The sequence below is a fragment of the Ambystoma mexicanum genome, chromosome 10 (assembly GCF_040938575.1).
Source record: "Ambystoma mexicanum isolate Mex_15411 chromosome 10, UKY_AmexF1_1, whole genome shotgun sequence".
Classification (NCBI taxonomy): domain Eukaryota; kingdom Metazoa; phylum Chordata; class Amphibia; order Caudata; family Ambystomatidae; genus Ambystoma; species Ambystoma mexicanum.
In genome coordinates, this window is record NC_090932.1 from 972,305,974 (window position 1) to 972,325,256 (window position 19,283).

Below are 19,283 nucleotides of genomic sequence, written 5' to 3' on the forward strand. Positions count from 1 at the left end.
TCCTGTCATTTATAAAGGACAGTGAAAGATGATTGGTTGCTCAGTGTGCGTTCTATTAGGCGTCCATTTTACAGTGGTCGTTCTTGTATGTTTACCAGCCAGCTGCATGTTTGCACTCTAGACATATTGCGTTCAGAGATCATACATGTTTCTTGGTCTGGGAATGCGCCTCAATGTGTTCAGCTCCATTCTAATAGGCTTATAAACCTTTATTGTGGACTATTTTGGCTCTTAAATGCTGTTAACCACGATTAATTCAATTTGCAGTCATTTAACAGCCTTGATAGCATCCAACCGAGGCCGATAATGCTTATACAATATTTTAGTCATATGAAGAAGCATGAAATATCAGTACATGGAATGTGTAGGTAGACATAGATCCTGATTCATGAAGTTATTTGCATGCAAAACGGGGATTTGCGTGCCATTCTGCCTGGGCCTTGAGGCGCTTGGCCAAGTCATGAACCAGACACTGACCTACGGTTATAAATATGACTCTCATTAAGGAGGCCCACGCACAGAAAAAATAGGGCAGTATGCAAACCAACGGATAAGAGGACATTTATAAATGCATCCAGACACCTACTCCCCAGTTTAAACAGGCATTTGCCAAACGTACATTAAAAAATGTAAAACAGTTTTACAGGTACCTGCAAAACTGTCTCATTCTAAGTTTGCCAGTCTGGAAATTAAATATAGTTTATCAGCACCTTTCTGCTCTGGCAAACTACATGTTTGCCGGTAGGGTAACCTGAGCTACCTCCAGCCAAGAGCTTGGACTTGACGTGCCACACCCGCAAATTCTACCTGTGACGTTGGTAGTCATGCTTTGTTGAATGTAGTCACCACATTTTGAGGAGTCGCTCCCTCGGGAACCAGATGCACCTTGAGTTCCACATTATTTTAAGTGCACTAAATGGCCTACTTTTTCCAATGGCATTGCCCTCCTGAACTTTGTGTTATCCATTACGTGGGTGTTGGGGGGTTCTTTCGATTTAACATATATTCAATTGATAAGACGTTTTTCAACTTTCCCTTGAATTTATTTTTTGAATAGGTTCTAATGTCATTTTAAGCAAGAGACCGCAGTTTCCTGAAGGTAACCAATTGTCATCCATATCCTCAAGAAATTACCGAGAGCAGACCCTGCATATTATCATCTATAAACCCCCTGGATACCTATTCTGGCTTACATTCCAGGGAACTCCGGAGCAGGATACAAGATTAGGTGGATGATAGTGGCATACATAATGAGGTGCAGGTTGAATTTCGCACATGGATATTTCACAATCAAACAGTGTCTACGTTTACGACTGTCAGGTCAAGAATGATGCCCTTTATTCATACAAACAGGCTGCTGGTGCTACCCTATGAAGCGATCTATGTGATAATAACAAAAAACAAAATATCGAAGCCCAAAATACAGTTTTTTATACCTCATTTCACTGCATATATATGTCAGAAGAGACCCCCCTCTGCGACCACATCCCGCAGCCCTCCCAATACCCCTCCACCATTTTTATTAACTTAACCCACCCTCCCACATATTTATATGGTGAAATGGGGCTCTCGGCAATTCAGTATTTTTGGCTTCTCTGTGATGGGCGGCGGTATTTTGGTGTGATACTCCAGGAATCAATGCGGGAAGCTCTCAATAGATAAATGATGCTTTATTTGCTCCATTCAAATATTTTCTTCTAATTATGCCACTGGGGTTTATTATGATGCAAATGAACGAAAGACTTTCTCCTTTATGATATGATAGGTTATTTCTAACGCGCTTAATACCCAGAGGTTTCTGTGCGCGGACCCGGGGATCGAACGTGTGGCTTCCTGTAGTTTTGCTTCCAAGGCAAGTACTTTGCCCCTAAACTGTCCTCCTGTTACAGGCCATTTTGCAACTAGGCAGGGATGTGTCAGTTCCTTAATTATGTTTATTTGTTATGAGCAAACTGGTTGTCTTCCTGCAAGGGTCAACGCATGATGTTCCCCAGGTTTCGGGTGGGGGGGGGTGTTAGATCTACTTGTGCTCCTCCTGCAAGTTGATGGGGCCTTACTGATAGGGACCACCAGTGGACCAAATCCAGACTGCCCTTTCTTGAGCCCTATTGCTTGTATCAACACCTAGTAATAACCATCTCCAAACCCATGGTGATGATGTGTGGGGAGGTGTTTTGCCTGCCTGTATTGCTTGGCGGAATGGGAACAGCCTATGGGCAAGGCAAGAGCAACATTTTGCCATGCAGCATGAAAGCGTTGACATTCACACAGGAATATGAGAGTTGGTGGTGCAGTCTGCGGTTAAGGAGACACTTGAAGTGCACCAGCCCCAGGTATTGGTTGCTGCTGAGCGCCAATGGATTACACCGTTCTATTAATGAAAATACCTGTTTTCACTCTGCCTTACCAGAAAGACCTGGAAATCCACCGTTACCTGCAGGGCTTACCTATTTCTATAGGTGCAAGATTGCTGAGGGCCCTTTGCTCACCTTAAACGACCCACCACTTTGCATCTGTTCTCTAGTGCCTCCTCCTAAGTTTTGTTGTCATCAAAAAAGCTTATGTCAACAAACTAGTTCAAAGAAACTAAATATTCTTAAATGTTCTCCCTTTGTAAGCGCCTACACTTTTTTCTTTATTCATCATTGCATTTTCTCACAGCTCTATAACCGATTCATAATCATCATATATACATAATGGATGAGAGCATATATATATTTGACAGACAATTCATCAAGCAGCAGCCATTGTAGAATGATGTGCAGCTCCAACAACAGGCTTTCCACAAAACAGCTTCATATCCACACACTTTGGTGTTTCATATCCACCTGACAATAATGTGTCACAAAATACTTTCCAAAATAATTGGATTGAAGGCACATGAACTTAAAAATTCATATTCAAACACAGATATTCATACACATGTTAAAACATACAGATACATGAACATAATCGTCTTCTACACAAGAACCTGGTGATTTCAATGGCAGAAGAGGAGGCCAAAAAACAGAAAGAAGATCTAGCCTGCCTAGACAACAAAATTCGGGATGATTCAATAGCTCCTAATATTAAATCCCTATTAGATAAAATAGAGGAGGATATGGGTACATTTAAAACCTTCACCATTGACAAAAAGTCGTGGAAGAAAATGAACCAAGGGAATAATATGGGGGCAAATAATACAAGGCCATTTAAAAAGTTTGGGACATTTTCCAAGTCATCAAACAGTAGTGAGTCAGGGTCAAGTGATGGCCAACTAAGCAGTCGTGGAGGGAATGCTCAAAGGGGACCATTTTTTCAGGCCCGGGTCAGACGGGGGTAAATCCGACAACCAGGCAAGAACGGGATGCGGACACGCCACCACAAATATGATGATACTTATATTTAATCTCAGTAACCATAATTTAATGCCTACTGAGATTAAGGTACTAAGTAAAGGCCTCACATTTGTACCGGCAAATAAAGCAGACCCATTTAAAACAGAAATTGAGATGCAGAATTGTTTCCACATTGTAAGACTGAAATGCGTTTTTCGTGAGCCAAAGGACCAAGGACCCAGAAAGCAAAGTGCATTGGGGTTAAAGCCACCATCTTCCTTTACCCGTTAGCATCAATGGTTTCAACTGAAATTATTAGTTTTGAAAACAAAATCCTACATGAAATGAAGATGTTGGTAAACACCAAAAATACGTACAGAGATAACCTATCTAAAGAAGAGAGAAGGGCCCTGAAAGATTTGGAAGAAAACACTTTGTTTGTAATAAAACCAGCAGACAAAGGGGGTAGAGTGGTTTTATGGGGCATTGAACAGTACAATGCAGAGGTTTTGAAACAATTTAGTGACTTAACTTTCTATAATCCCTCCCCAGTAATCCACCAGCCAGAATACGTGATGAGATTGTAAATTTGATGACTCATGCTGATGAAGAAGGCTGGATTGATGCAGATGAGAAATCATATTTAGTTCAACAGAATCTAACTACTCCAGCTTTCTATTGTCTGCCGAAAATGCACAAAAATTCGATTTGTCCACCCTGGCGTCCCATCGTGGCAGCTACAGGTTCAATTCTTGAACGTTTATCTACATATGCTGACATCTTTTTGAGACCTTTTGTTCATAAAATGTGCTCTTATATCCAGGATACAACTAATATGATTAAGATTCTTGAGACCCTGGAAATTGGAGTGGGAGACTTATTGGTGACTTTAGATGTAGAAGCCATTTACACGAGTATCCCTCAAATGAAGTGTATCAACTTTATGCACACATACTTAGAAAAAAGAGAGACAAAGACAGTTCCATCAGCCTTTATTAAAGAGTGCATAAGAGTAGCACTTACAAATAATGTTTTCATAGCCAAGAGGACGTTTTACCAACAAAAACACAGCACCACTATGGTCTCGACGTTTGCCCCTGATCTGGCAAATCTTTTCATGGACGACCTTGAAAGCCGATCAGTCTATGCATAAAATCAACCATTTAAACAACATATAAAGTCATGGCATCGATATATTGACGACGTTTTCATGCTATGGTCAGGGAGACACCATGAGCTTAATTTGTTTCTGGAATGGTTGAAAAAACAGGAAGTATGTATTAATTTCACCATAACCTCAGACAAAAATAGGATCCCATTTCTTGATCTGGTAATCTACAGAGCCAACAACAATACATTGGGAACTACTCTTTTTTAAAAATCTACTAACATGAACTCTTTGTTTTTGTATAACAGAGTACATCCTGCAAGTCTGCGTGAGAATTTACTGTACGGGCAATTCTTGCAGAATAGATGGAATTGCAGTTTAAAAGAGGATTATGATGAGAACAGTAAACAGCTGTTGGCAAGACTTAAGGAACGAGGATACGCCTCATATGTAATTCGGAGATCTTTGAAACAAGCCAGACATACTAACAGAAGTGACTGTCTAACCAAACAACAGGGAGTAAAAGAGGACAGGATTACATGTGTGTCGACTTTCTCGCCGATAAGTAATGAGTTGCACAGAAGCATATTAATAAACTGGGGCAGGATCAACACTGAAGACTTTTCGATCACAAAACCCTGTTTTACGATTAAGCGCATGCCCAATTTGCGGGATAAATTGGTTCACACTTTTAGACCGGTGGATTCGAAAACAAATCTGACACAATCTACTCTGTGGAACTTGCCACCAGTCACGGGACACTTTAAATGAGGGACTTGCTTGGTATGCAGTCTGACGAGTAACATCAAAGAGATAGATCTAAAAGGCTGCAAATGGCAATTTAAGACCTTCACGAACTGCAACACAAAACGGGCTGTATATGGCATTAGGTGTGCTTGTGGCTTGTTATATATTGGCAAAACAAAGAGACCCATACGACAGCGTATTTGTGAACATGGTTCCTGCGTTAAAAATACTGTAACAGATAAACCATTAGTGGGCCACTTTAAGTCTGCCAAACACGACCATGAGGATATACATTGGTTTATCATCCAAACAGTGGATCCACATCCAAGAGGAGGAGATAGGGACCTTAGACTCGGGAAACTGGAACACAAATGAATATATGAACTCAACACGGTAAAGGACGATTTAAATATTTCCATTGAATGGGGTCTATGTATCCATTAAAAAGCTAAGGTTACACATGTTTTTGAAAAGAGACATCTTTAGCACATCTCTATAACTAATGACATCAATAAGTAATGTTTGCTAACATTGTGGACTTGTTGAAGTTAAGGTGGAAGGTATGAACATAAATTGAGACACATGGTGGAGTTTGGTGTATATAATTACCAAACACAGGACAAAGAAATGCAAATTAAAAGACGTAAATTATACTGTATAGAGATGGCACCTGTCTGAGCCAGCACATGATGCAGGAGAATACTATGACTATTTTACAAAAAAATGTTTTTTTTGTTAATAACTCCTATTTTGGAAGGTGGATTGAGATATGCAATCTCGTGGACGTATGATCCACTGCACACATATTTAATGCACATTATTAATATGTTTAATGTATTAGTAATAATAATACGTACTAATGAATGGGATGAAAATAAACATTAAAAATGTACACCTTGCAAAAGAGAGAAGGTAGTACGTGTGGTCCCTTCTCCCTTTCCATGGTCGCCTGAAAATAACAGAAAGAGTGTCCACGGGATTACACTGTGGTATGGCTGGGAAATGAGCCAACCCACGTTAGTGCCCACAAATACAAGTACATGAGAGTATAAAGGATTGGATGTGATCTTTAAATTGCAAAATAAACCGCACCAAGATGGCGCCCGCTTGAATTCGCCTAAGCAGTGACAACGCACGTAATTACGTATTGCGAACACCGCTTTATCACATGGCCAGTCGCTCGCTGAGTACCATTCGTGATAGCGAAATCACAGTGAGGACTGTATACCTGGGAGACACAAATGCACGGCTAAGAGACTGGATGAAACATGCCAGAACGTTTGGCTGTAAAAATAGGAAGGAATATTATATTTACTACAGACGTTCTCATTGTATAGTATAGGATGAAAGCGGCACCTGTATAAGGAGTGGACGAAGTACTCAGCTCCTGTTGGAGGTGTTCGTAGTTGCTATTTGAATAAAACAACCAACAGCGCTGGCAAAAGATTTACTGATGTGAGTAGATGTAAAGGGGCTCACAGCACAAGGAGGAGCTAGTACTGAAGCACTAAATGTGTAATGACTCTCTCTCTCTGTTTCGTTGTGGATAGGTGATGAACCACGCAGGGAGCTAACAGAGACATCCGTTCCATACGAAAAATACGGAAAAAAAGAAAAAAAGAAATAAACTATCTACTTGTGGAGCAGCATCCCGCGGTTAAATTACATACAAGATGTACAGAGTTTTGTTATAAATTATGTGCGACAAATACGCAATGAAAAATCACCCAAAAGTTAAAGGCATTAAGAAAGTAGTGCATGGGCTTTCTAATTCTAATTATTAGGAGATTGACAAAACAACTATGCTTGTAACACTAATCTAAGAGAGGTCAGGAGCGAAAAGTGGCCTTGACAGATTAGGTAGCAAAAAAAGAGGAGCACATTCTGCTAATAGGAGTAACGAAAAATAAAAAAATAAATATATTTGGGTTCTTCCCAACAGTGAATAAACCCGTTTGGACAGTAATCCAGAATATTCTGAACATTAAAATAACAAAATGTCCTCACACGCTGAAAAGAAATTTCAGGTTAGTTTTCTGATATATCCACAATGTCTGCCACAGTACAAAATAGTGGTACATGGTGATAATATATGTTTAGGTATGTTTGGGTTTTAGGTGGTTTTGGAATGTAGTATTCCAGACTATACAACACGTCAAATGTAACAACGTGGTGAAAACAAGAAGTGTCCTGAAGACAGATCCAATGGAACACGCTAATGAGATTTATTCAATTTCGTTTTATAATAACATATTGGTTCTAGAAACACATGTTGAGGGTTGACACATTGTTTCAAAAGATATTACAACAGTCCTGAATGGAAAGCAATTTAAAGGATAATACATTAAGTGATTCATTTATATTGTTTGACTAATGGAAACATTAACTACTTCCTATTGACCAGATTTGGATGAATTTAGACCAATTAGCTAGGTGCTGTTTAGAACAAGATTCTTTAAAAAAAACGTTATGTTCATTTATCTGTATGTTTTAACATGTGTATGAATATCTGTGTTTTGTAAAGATTATAATATGATTTTTTAAGTTCATATACCTTCAATCCAATTATTTTGGAAAGTATTTTGTGACACGTTATTGTCAGGTGGATATGAAACACCAAAGTGTGTGAGGAGAGGAAGCTGTTTTGTGGAATTTCCTGTTGTGTGACTTGCCCAGTCCTCTTCCACACAGCCCCTTAGAAAAAGAGGACAATATGGCTCTTATGTAGATGATGAATGATGTGCAGCTACATTTAGAATTGCAATACAATAAACTGAACCACATCTTCAGAATAAAGGTCATGACCTTTCTGGAGAAGCTAATTCCCACAAATCCAATGTGTATCTTTACAGCAGAGCCAGTTCACGAGCATGTCTATCTTTACGAGGAGTGGATTGACTCCTCCAGACCTGCACCCTAAATCTTAAGGAGTGGGCAAATCTCTGACAAGCTCAAATCTACCTTTTAAAAGTACCTTACCATCTATATTCACCCCCTGTGTTTTCAGGGCAGGGAGAATTCTCTCAACATGCATGATATATCCTGTTATAAACAGAACTGTTAGCCACCCACCCATGTCAGTTTGTTATGCCATGTCCTTTGCACATCTGTCAGACATCCGGGCATGTATGTTTTTTTTTACCATGCCGTCTGTGTTTCTATCAGCCATGCAGTCACTTCTATTTTATGCCATGTCCTCTGTGCTTCTGTCAGCCATGCACTCGTGTCTCTATCTTTTATGCCATGTCCTCTGTGCTTCTGCCGGACATGAAGCTATGCCTGTTTTTTATGCCATGCCCTCTGTGCTTCTGCCGGACATGAAGCTATGCCTGTTTTTGATGCCATGTCCTCTGTGCTTGACACAGACATGTCTCTATGCCTGTTTTTTTGTGCCGGTTCTCTGTGATGCTGTGTCAGCCATGTTGCTATGTCTGCTTTTATGCCTTTTCCTTTGTGCTTCTGTCAGCCATGAAGCTATGCCTTTTCATGTCAGGTAATCTGTGGGTCGACCATTGCTCAAATACCACCAAGGGCTTGGTGCTTCCCTGCTATGAGGACCACCTCTTTCTTGGTAAGAATTTTGGGTCGCACAAAGATTGAGTTCAACAAAGCTGCCCGAAGTTCATCTCTGGGGCCCCACCCTTTTACAAAGATATGTGCGCCCCAACTGGTAACATATCATGATAGCCCTTAGTTATTCATTGACTACCTTCCCACTTACCTGACCTATCAGCTTCAGGCTCCACCCATCATCTCTCAATCTGAACTCTCACTCCCGACCACAGGAGCACCGACAGCGCACTGCCGATCACCTCAGCATTCTCTTTCAAACTTTTCCCAGCTCATCAGCACACAATTATTGTAATGACTCCATCAAGGTTGTCAGTATCACAGAAACAAACCGTCATATGTGGTCTTCTTGGGTCTACTTGGATTTTGAAGTCCATTCACAGCCGTTGCCTGATGCAAAAGGAGCAACTAAGAATACGATGATTTTTGTGACTCAACTGTGTCACAAAAGTTGAAAGTGGGCGATGCTTAGCGGAGGGCAATCTGGAAATCCTCCCTCTCCTCTATTGGGTATGGCTGAGCCCCGAAGACTAGTTTGACTGCGTAAAGACTCTACTATTTCTATTGGGCCATACCTCGAGTGTTCATGATCTGGCCATTAGAGTTCACGGAAACTGAAGAAGTGAAGGACCATAAACTGCCCCGGGTTGTCTGCTTGCAAATAGCCACTCCATGGATTGTTTTGCAGTTTTAAACGTTCTTGGGTTATATGGGGTGGCTGTCTGAATTCTTATAGGTTCGGCTTGATGGTTGGGTGTGAAATTTCACCTGGTCTAATTTCCTCTCCAAACATGTGGGAGCTTGACCGATGAGTCATTTCCTCTCATTGTAACTTCGTCTTGGGGGTTGGAAGGAGAATGGCAATAATGACTGTGGTCCACTTCTTTATTCTCCTGGCCTCTTATCAAATGACAATCAACCCTTGTTTTTAAGGGAGCAAGGGTGCCAATTGGTCGAAAAGGCAATAGTTGTTCTCCCTTCCCCTTGTGACTATTGAAGTCTTTGCAGAGATGCAATTCCTAATAGGGTATTGGAAGCTGATTAGGAGTATTTCATCATGGGATGAAATTATCATAATGTAGTAGATACAATAGCCTGATTTGTATCTCTGTTTCAATTACCAAAGTATGCCATATTGGGAATAGACGTAGATTGATAGGTGTACAATACATGTGTATGTATTCAACCTATCTCGTTTTGCCCATCCCTCATATTTGCATAGAGAGTTGCCTTTCCATGGAATGATTTAACTTGTCTTGTAACTGTTGCATGTATTGTATACTTTTTTCCTACCCTCTATGTTTCTAGCTTATTGCACAAATAACTCCTCTGTTCACTTTGTGATGTGATCTCTGCAAGCCACAATGGTCAAACACACAGTTGTTTCCAAAATGATAGACTCGACAGGATCGCATAAGTGCGAGGAGACCTTGATAAACGGCAGCCGTTGCCCTATATAAAACCCAATAAAATAACGTCATGCCTGCCCTTATTGTTAAGCTGCGCCATGGAACTGTGCATTCTGCTTTGCCAAGTCCTGCGGTGAATGCACATTCAAGCAGGCTTTTCGTGCGTCATGACCGAGTGATCGATACTGAATGCTGCCTGGCAATCCAGAAATTAACCTGAATGTGTGTTTCCTTATTGGATCCCAACTTGAGTTGCGTAATGTAGCCACTCAAGCAGTGCATCCTGTCTGACTCAGCCTTAAATCCCTCAGCACCATCTTGCTTTCAGCACTTATGTTATGTTCCTGGTTCACAGTTTCCCTCTAACGAAATGCTTGCTTAACTGGTTTAGAGATTGCAGTATCCGTTCTAAAGATGTGTCTTAGCAACTAGGGACCCCCCTCCACATTTCGAGGATGCTGTAACTATGGCAATATTTCATGAGATTTAATTGGGATCTTAGCCTCACATTTCTGCTCTGTACCAGGTGTTTTTTACCTCCTCTCAGTCGTATTGTGAGGAAAATGCCCGGCTTCATTGCTGTTGCTTTGCAAGGGTTGTGCCTGTACATATATTATGTGATTTGAAGTGGTCTTGTACAGCAAGCACAACGTCTGCCACTTTGATGTCCCCTTGTTGCCAGATCCTGTAAGACAGGGTTCCGCAACCTTTGATGGTCCAGATGTGTCTGACTACAGTTGCCATGATATCTGGCTATTGACTATGCTGGTTAGGGATGATGGAAGTTGTAGTCCAAGACAGTCCAAGAACCACAGGTTGCAGACCTCTTCTGTAAGACATGGGACACTGAACTTTTTTGAGAATGGAGGCAGAGGCAAGATGCAAAACCTGAACGGTTGATGCGTGCAGATGAGAAGACCTTGTTTTCTGTGTGTGTGTGTAGGCTTTTACTGTCGATGAGATGAGGGCACACGGGGTATGCGTACCCAGAACGAATACACAGGTAACATATCTGAGCATGTATGGGCATATGTGAGCAATTGCCATCTGGGAAGGGTTTAGAAGCAGTTTTTGTTTAAATTTCAGAGGCATCACAGATGTATTTTGGCCCTTCTGAGAATGATTGACATTTAATGAAAGTACACAATCACTTGTAGTCTACTGGGCATTCTCATGGGTTTTGCATTTGAGGACAATATTATATTTGCCAGAAAGGACAGGTGCATAACACCAACAGCATAACACCAACATGACCTTTTTGCTGAGAGCAGTTCCATTGGAACATATTACCACCTCTGATTGAGTGTCAAGTTGTTTTGGAAATGGCAGGTCTAAGGCCAAAAAGACCACGACAGGTGGGTTCAACACTATTAGTAAGTGGGGGCAAATTCACGTATTTGTTTGCATTTTTAGTGTTCAATGCCATTTTTGAATACTAGTGAAATAATATGTATTTTATGTCATTTTAGTACATATATGCCAAGAGTCAACCAAAATATCAGAAGTGATCTATACTAGACTTTATTTCAGGATAACACATCCAATTAAAGCACAATACAATCTGTGAAAGGAAACACTAAACTATGATTAAGATAACCTCTCAATAACTATCCATGAATACCAATACTAAGAGATGACAAATACATAGCAGTTACGTTGCAGTGGTTTTCCCTCGCGCACAGAGCGATGCCAGAAAGTGCAAGTGTACCCATAAGCATCAAAGGGTGCCTGCCCGCAGCAGGTGCAAGAGGCAGTGGCCTCCACCAAGGCACTTGTTGATTCTGTCCTCGATTTCTACTCACCCATGCATTCTTCTATATTGCATGCACCACTGATGGCTGAGGATGGTCTTTAGGCCTGTTGCTTCATCTTTGATGCACCAACACTATTTCCCCTTCATTAGGAGGGTGGTTAGAGTTGCAATCGATGTTGTATTCCAGAGTACAGTCTACTCTACCCTTTGTACATGATGGCGGCCAAACATTAATTGAATTTAAGAGTCTTTGTATGGTTGACTGTCATTCCTGATTCAAAGATGCAAGGGGGTGCACATGAGAGTCATGCTTTCATGGCATTTTAGAATTTGAATCAGCTGGCTCTGGGCATCTTGTCAATTATGTAAGACTTTAAGCAGCTGCATGAGTGGTCTGGGCGGTTAGAGAGGTTGGCCTTGGTGGGTGCATTACTTCTTTTTGCAAATGTAGTACAATATGCTACAGGTGCACTAGGTTCTGCACGATTCCTTTTCCTACAGCTCCTAAGCAACATTACAGCTCATGTAATGTTCATAACATACTGTCATTGCCTACCAGCAAAGTGGAGTATGGATGCAGTCAATTCCCTGTACTATAATGGCAGGGGAACTATTAGCAGTCTCCCTATCTATGTGCAAGAGGAACTGGGCCCTGGAAATCAACTGCCCCAAGAACGGGAGAGTGCGCCATAGGACAAAGTTCACTTTATTAATGAAAATCACAGAGATCGCAACATGAACAACACAACATTTCCAACGGCTCTCACTCTCCAGGCGCCGGTCTTTCCATTTTGTTGACTAGTGACGTCACAAACAAAGTTAAAACCCAAAAACCTAACAGGGGAGAGGATTGGTTTGTCAGATGAACTACATATGTCATCTACAAGGGATTAATATGAACATTGGGTAAACCACATCTGGTGGCTCCTCCCGAGACCATCTTTATGTGTTACAAATACAACATTTCAGGTTAGCATAAAGGTAATTGGCCGGTGCAACATAGTGTATGCTTAGGGTAGGCAAAGCACGCCCGTTTTCGGTGGCAATATTTAATTGCAGCTTTTCAGGTGAAATAAAAGCAACACAGTCTTTTTTGCTGGCAACGTTTAAAGCAGTGTTTCAGGTGAAAGGGATTTCTGTTTAGGGTCTTTAAATGCACCCCACATTTCTCACAAAAGAGGGGGGAGGATTGTATAATAGTTTTGTGGTACCCAGCCTCTGGCTATCCAGATGTTAAAGGCCTGTAACCCTCATTAAATGGTCCTGGTGTGCATATGCCTTCAACTCTTCATTCAGAGCAAAATAACACCCAATAAAGTCCTGGGACAGAATATACACACTTCAATCATATCTCTGCACTCATCAGAAAGTTAGAGGTAGAGAACGGTGCTCCCGGAACCCAAAGCTTTTATATATCACCCATCTCGAACAGAGGCAATTTAAAAGTGAAATAAAAAGAAGCTTTGTGGAGTTTGGGAAATCTAATTGGCTTAAAGTTGTATAAGTAACCGGGTCTGCCCTGTTTGTCTTCAGGCAAATTGCGGGGTGCATACATCAGAGTGATGGGTGAAGGGTGCTTCACTAGACATGGCTGGACATGTTTTAAAAAATGAAACCCCACTTCAGAACGTGACTTTGAGATTTTTATGAGCAAATGAAAAAAGCACTTACCAATCTACAAGCAAAAGAATTTAGCAAATACTAAACAAAACGTTAATTAGGGGTTGACAACGTTGCATGATAGGTACAACAAAACAATACTTCATACAAGTAGTAGAAAAGAGAAGAGTAGCAGTTTGATATGTACATTCTTTGAAAACAATTACCTGTGGTCTAGAGTGAGAATATTTAGTTTAAAAAAGGTTCAAGTGGAAGAAAAAAGGGAGGCATAAGAAAATAGTGCTGCATGACTCTAAAGTGAAGTCAGGAGTTAGCTGTGAAATAAGTGTTTAGCATTGTAAAGACTTGTTGTGACAATTGAACAATAGAACTTCAAGAAACTGAACGTCGCCCTTGGTGCTTCACCCGCTCTGCAGGGCCAGTTCTAGCGTTCACCCTGTCCTGCATAACCCCCGTGCTGTATGCATTCTACCACTCCTTCTGCCAACCGATAATCTACCCTTTTCTTTGTTAACCCTTGGTTACTCCTAATTTTCCTTCGCGTAAACCCCCTGTTTCCTAAATCTTTGGGTTTTCACCCCCCCCCTTTCATCGCTCGATTCCCTACTACTATGCTATGCCCCTTGTTGATAACTCATCCCTTCATAAGTTTCCCCTATTACTCTGTAAAGCAGTCCTTTGCTTTCCAAAGATACGTTTTTGCCCAATAAAAACCATAAAATAAAATAAAATACGATGCAATAAATACATAACACGTACATAAGTGAGTGCACTGGATTTAATGTGAGTGAGTTTTGAGAAAAGGGACTATTAAACTAGGAGACATTGGATGGCCTGCAGGGGTGTGAAGAATGGTGGGACAGTATGGGGATCATTGATACTTGAGTCTACCACTGCAAAGTAGATCACTTGAAGTAGTGAGTGGGGTGTTGAGTGCTGCAGTGTCCTTTCAAGCTGGAAATAGTAATGTTCTTAAACAAATTCGACGACATTCAGTTTCTGGTAATAAGATATATGTGATTGGTTGTGGCCACGTAAAAGTGCTTGGGTGCAGGGAAACACAATTTGTTGGGATAACTTTTTAAAGTTCAAGTGCTTGAGCTGGGCTTGGAGATCCTGGCTAAATCTGCACTGTTTAAAACCACTTGCCCACTTTGTCTGATTCGGGCGCAGGCACTGGCAGCTGCACACCTGCACTGCCTTCCCTGGCAACCCTGCACCAAGGGACTGTTTCTGTCTCCCTACAGTCCTCTACCAGCACTTATGTCTGCACTTACCTTGCACTTGCCACCGTATGGCTGTTTTATTATCTTAATTATTCTACTACTCCCTGTACTGCACTTTCCCCTCCCCTTTCCCTCCCCCTCACACTTTTCCCTCCCCCTCTCTCATGCACTTGCGCGATCTGAATGACACCTGGACTAGTAGGATTGTTGTCTCTCGTCCCTTTGTTTCCCCCCCTTGCCTCGTCGCGCCTTGAAACACTTGTGTATAGGCACATTATAATGCCATATCATATCATATCATATCATTAGACCATTGTTTTTTACCTTGACAGTTGCTTGGCAAACCCATTGGGCAAACCTGTATTGGAGAGGTATGAGACGTGTGACTCCCTTTTCATTCGTATTACCTTGGTGTGTGCGCCTTTATCTGTTTGGTGTAATGGCTTTTCGACTTTTTGGCCTTTTTTTCTGTATTTTCCATTTTTGCAATTTTGCAGGGAGTGGTGTTGTTTTTTGTGATTTTTATTTTGGGACACTGGACCCTGGAGCCTGCAGAAGAGGATGTTCAGGTAAAGGAGAAAAGGGATAAGGACCACTGTAAAGGTTGATCAAATGACAGGGAAAGTGATGAAATTGAGAATGTGGCCATTCCTGTGGGTGAGCAGAGGCCGACAATGTGGTAGAGTGAGGCGGGGAGCTGAGTACCCCGTAGTATTACTGCACATCCAAATCGCAAAGATCCACTCACGGGAAGCTGTGTGAAATGGCACACCTTCCTCTGTCAGACATGAGAATGGCAAAATGAGTCTTTTAATATCTCACGGTGTGTTGTGAGCACAGTGACGTTCATGGTGAAAGCTTGGGTACTGGCTTCCTGTCTCAATACCTGGTATGAAAGCCTTGGCAGCATGTGGATGAGGACTGTGTAAGCAGAAGCACCCTGTTTGCGGGACGCTTGAGAGACATCAGGCTATGATATGTGCCTACAGCGGTTGATCCACCCTCATCATCAGAGGTTTCTGCTGAGTCCACGGTGGAAGGGGAGGGCACAGCTCCGGGGCGGGGACCTGCTGCAGTGACATTGCTTGGAGAAGAATGCCAATCTCTTCTTATATCTGCATTGAATGTGAGGAAGCTCCAGAGCAGTCCAGTGGGGTCTTTGCTGGTGTGTACCCACTGCATATGCCTGTGATTATTGGGGCAGTTGCTTTTCTACAGGACTTCTTTTTATCCCCTCAATGCAGTGAAGGATTAAGCTTGATTTGCCAGGAACTTCGATCTGGCAAAAAGCTCCTCCTGGATTCCAGTTACAGGAAACCAAACGTCTAAACCCGAGTCGCATACAATGCACCTGCAGTGAAAAACTGTGAGCCTTGTAGGTGGCTGTCCTGGGGCTGAACCAGGTAGCCTCATTGCTTTGAGACTAACTTCTGAGCTCTGAAAGGATGTGGTCCAGTTTGTAAAAGAAACAAGGCAGCCCACGGCCTCACTGGATCTGTCAAATTTCCTTTTAACACTACTCTTTGGTTCAGCAGAGCAGATAGCGCGCCTCCATGCCCCCGGGCTGTGTGAGCGCTTTAAAATGCAAATGAATAAATAAATGTGAGATGTGAATCAATTCATGTTAGAGGGATACATATATGAATGACAATGAGTGGGTAATTAGGAGTGGCTGTGGTCTATTGCAGGTCCTTTAAGAGGTTCAAATGTTGGGTAAATTAGAAGTAGGGGTGCATAAAACTGCATTATTATGAAGCCATTAATACAATCGTTTTGATGTTTTTTTTTCCACTATGTTTCCTTCAGTCTTAGAAGTGCAGCTGTAAAATACCGAATGCATGTTGGTTAGGTTCACATTACCTGCTGGTACTTCTAACCTTCCATTGAGGATGGAGAAAACAAAGCAACACTCATTCTATTTTTGATTAACATGCTACAATACAGATGTGCATATTGCCATGTTCATTTGTAGCGTTTTTAACTCATCACTATATAAAAGAATACAATTTGCCTGTCATGATTCCACCTCTAGCTCCCCCCCCCCTTCTGTACCACCCCCATTTCTCACGTGGCTCTTTCACTACAAGGGATGGGGGGCCAGTGTAATATTTGTTTCCCATTTGCAGCACTGATGCTGATGGTATGCCATATGGTTATTTGTTGTCTTGTGTGCTGTACCGTACTGTGATGTACTATAATATGGGATGGTATTCGCCAGTACGGTCTATGCGTATTTCTAGTGCACAGGGCTATGACTGTGGAATGATGTCCATGCTCACATTATGTAACCATATGTGTGTGATAACCCTGTCCTGCTAATGACCGCTACAATTATTCAGTGGAAATGTCTTCACGTTGATCTCCGTGTGCAAACGCACAGTGCAAACGCACAAGACCGTACAGTAGAATCTCGCAGCGAGGTGTTTCCTTCTCCAGTGTGTATTATATTACACTGGGCTCCCCGTCCTCCCTTTGCAAGCCCTCCCACTAAGCCTTGCTTTTACCCGCAGGTGATTCTGCTGCACACAGGCACTGCCTGCTTTCCCTCCACCTCAGCTGCCTCTCTGTACTTGTTTACAGAGCATCCCGTCTTTTATCCCCTGCCCTTTGTTGCCTGCGCTGTCCTCCTTCTGCCCCCACCCCAGGCTGAGAACAATGCCATGCACAATGGACAGCCCAGCTACCTTCTTCCATAAACCTACCCTATTTGATTGGGTGGGGGAGGGCAGTGTTATTCTCTGTCAATCTAAGGATTATCTCCCAATGACTTCCTGTTACTTAGATGCACTGCCACCCCCTACGGAGTTACTGTCAGAGGACCTGCACGCTGTCCAATGGAGGGGGATTAAAAGCCGTCGTGCGCCCTGTCGTCCCCGCCCTCCATCGAGCCAGAGCGCAGTGCGCCACCTTAACACCAGAGCCCGCCATGACGCTGGTCCTGCGATGACGTCACATGCTGTTCACCGGGGCGTCTGGAGGAGGGTGCGCTTGAATAATGCATATGGCCCGGGTCACGTGACAGCGACAGGGGAGGGGAGGGAGTGGCAGGAGGACGGGTCTGAATAATGTACAACCTGTACACGCCGCCTGCAGCCGCCCTCTCTGGGAGCACGAGCAGACAGGAGGCAAGCGGCAATGCAGCAGCTGTGCGGGAGCAGCCGAGCGCCCTGCTGATCCCCGGCGCCCGGTGAGTCATTTCTAATGCAGCCCGCACCTCTTCTGTATGCGCGCTCTGTGCACCTGCCTCCCGATGCTGCCTGCTGTCCCTGGGCACTATGCTGACGTCATGACTGTGCTGTATGGACCGTGTGGTGTAAGCACCCCCCGGGTTCGCCTCCTTGCTTGTCATTGTAAATGGATACGTGTTGGTCTCAGGCTGGTCGGTACCAGCGTGTGTGACGATACCTCTGGGGAGTTCACGTCAGGGCTGCAACCTAATCTCACCTCACAGTGCAAATGTCGGCACGCAGACCTCTGAGCAGTAAGGTAACCGCTGCCAGTCAGGTAACCTCTGGAAAGGCACGGCTCGTGGGCATGGCTTTATACTGCATGACTGTAGGAGGGTAACGCCACATATGACAAGACTCGTGTGCCCAATGTGTCTATACATGGCACAGTCGCTAACCAGAGTTATGGCATATTTGCATAACTCCTATAGTCGAATCCCATAACACAACCTCTCGCGGTTTTCACATTTGCATAACGGATTGCCCTTCTGTGAATGGGAAGGAGCACGGAAAACTCACCCTGCGCACATTCCGCCAAGATTGTCCTTCGAGTGGCTGGACGCTAGTAGGCACAAGCTCCTCCAGAGGAGTGCGAAGCGCTGCATCTAGAGCGTGGCAGCCGTATTGTGAATGTGCAGCTTGGTGTATCCAGAGCCGTATCAGTATTTTCCAATGGTTGCCTGGTAATGCGTCTGTATGATGTTTGAAAGCAACCGACTGTATGTCTGTCAGTCCATTCATCAAGCCATCATTCCATCCTCCCATCTGCCTGCCCGCCCCTCTTCACACCTCAACTATCCCATCCTTCTATGCTCCCACCCACCAATCTCTGGGCATCTCCTTCCCCATGTTGACGTCATAATGCTCCATTGCTCAGACCACACCCAACTCTACCCAAGGGTCATCACCGTGAATGACATCCACTGACTGAAGCCCTACCTCGCCCAATTCTTTCTGAGCCTGGATGTAGACTGCTGAGAACTGAGGACACCCAAGAAAGAGATCCACTGCCTTGGAAACCCTTTGCATCATGCCCAGGACCAGACATGTCTAGCAGAGACATACTATGACAGATTCTCAGCCGAACTTCCTCCCGTATTAAATGGACCTCTCCTTCAAGAACCGCATCAAACAACGAAATACAGACAGCAAATCGTTAACACTTACTCTTGTGCAAAAGTAAGGCTTTCCACCCCTCAGCTTTCTTCAGAACCGGTATAGAAACTCCATTGCTTTCCCAACTAGACCATGACAACATCGCCTCACATGTATACCAGGTTCCACCCTGGTCCCTAGGAACTGTCCG

General features: G+C 43.0%; 1 protein-coding gene across 2 annotated transcripts in view; it reads left to right on the top strand.

The window, feature by feature from the left end:
* The window catches only part of SLC7A14 (solute carrier family 7 member 14), a 724,481-nt gene that overhangs the window by 44,391 nt on the left and 660,807 nt on the right, over nt 1-19,283 (top strand). The window contains exon 1 of one of the 2 annotated variants that reach the window (XM_069618763.1): nt 17,585-17,937. The exons of the other annotated variant lie outside the window; for it this stretch is intronic. The gene's annotated coding sequence lies outside the window, so the exon portion shown is untranslated. Of the gene's footprint in view, nt 1-17,584; nt 17,938-19,283 lie in introns of those variants that run through there. 2 annotated transcript variants of the gene reach the window in all.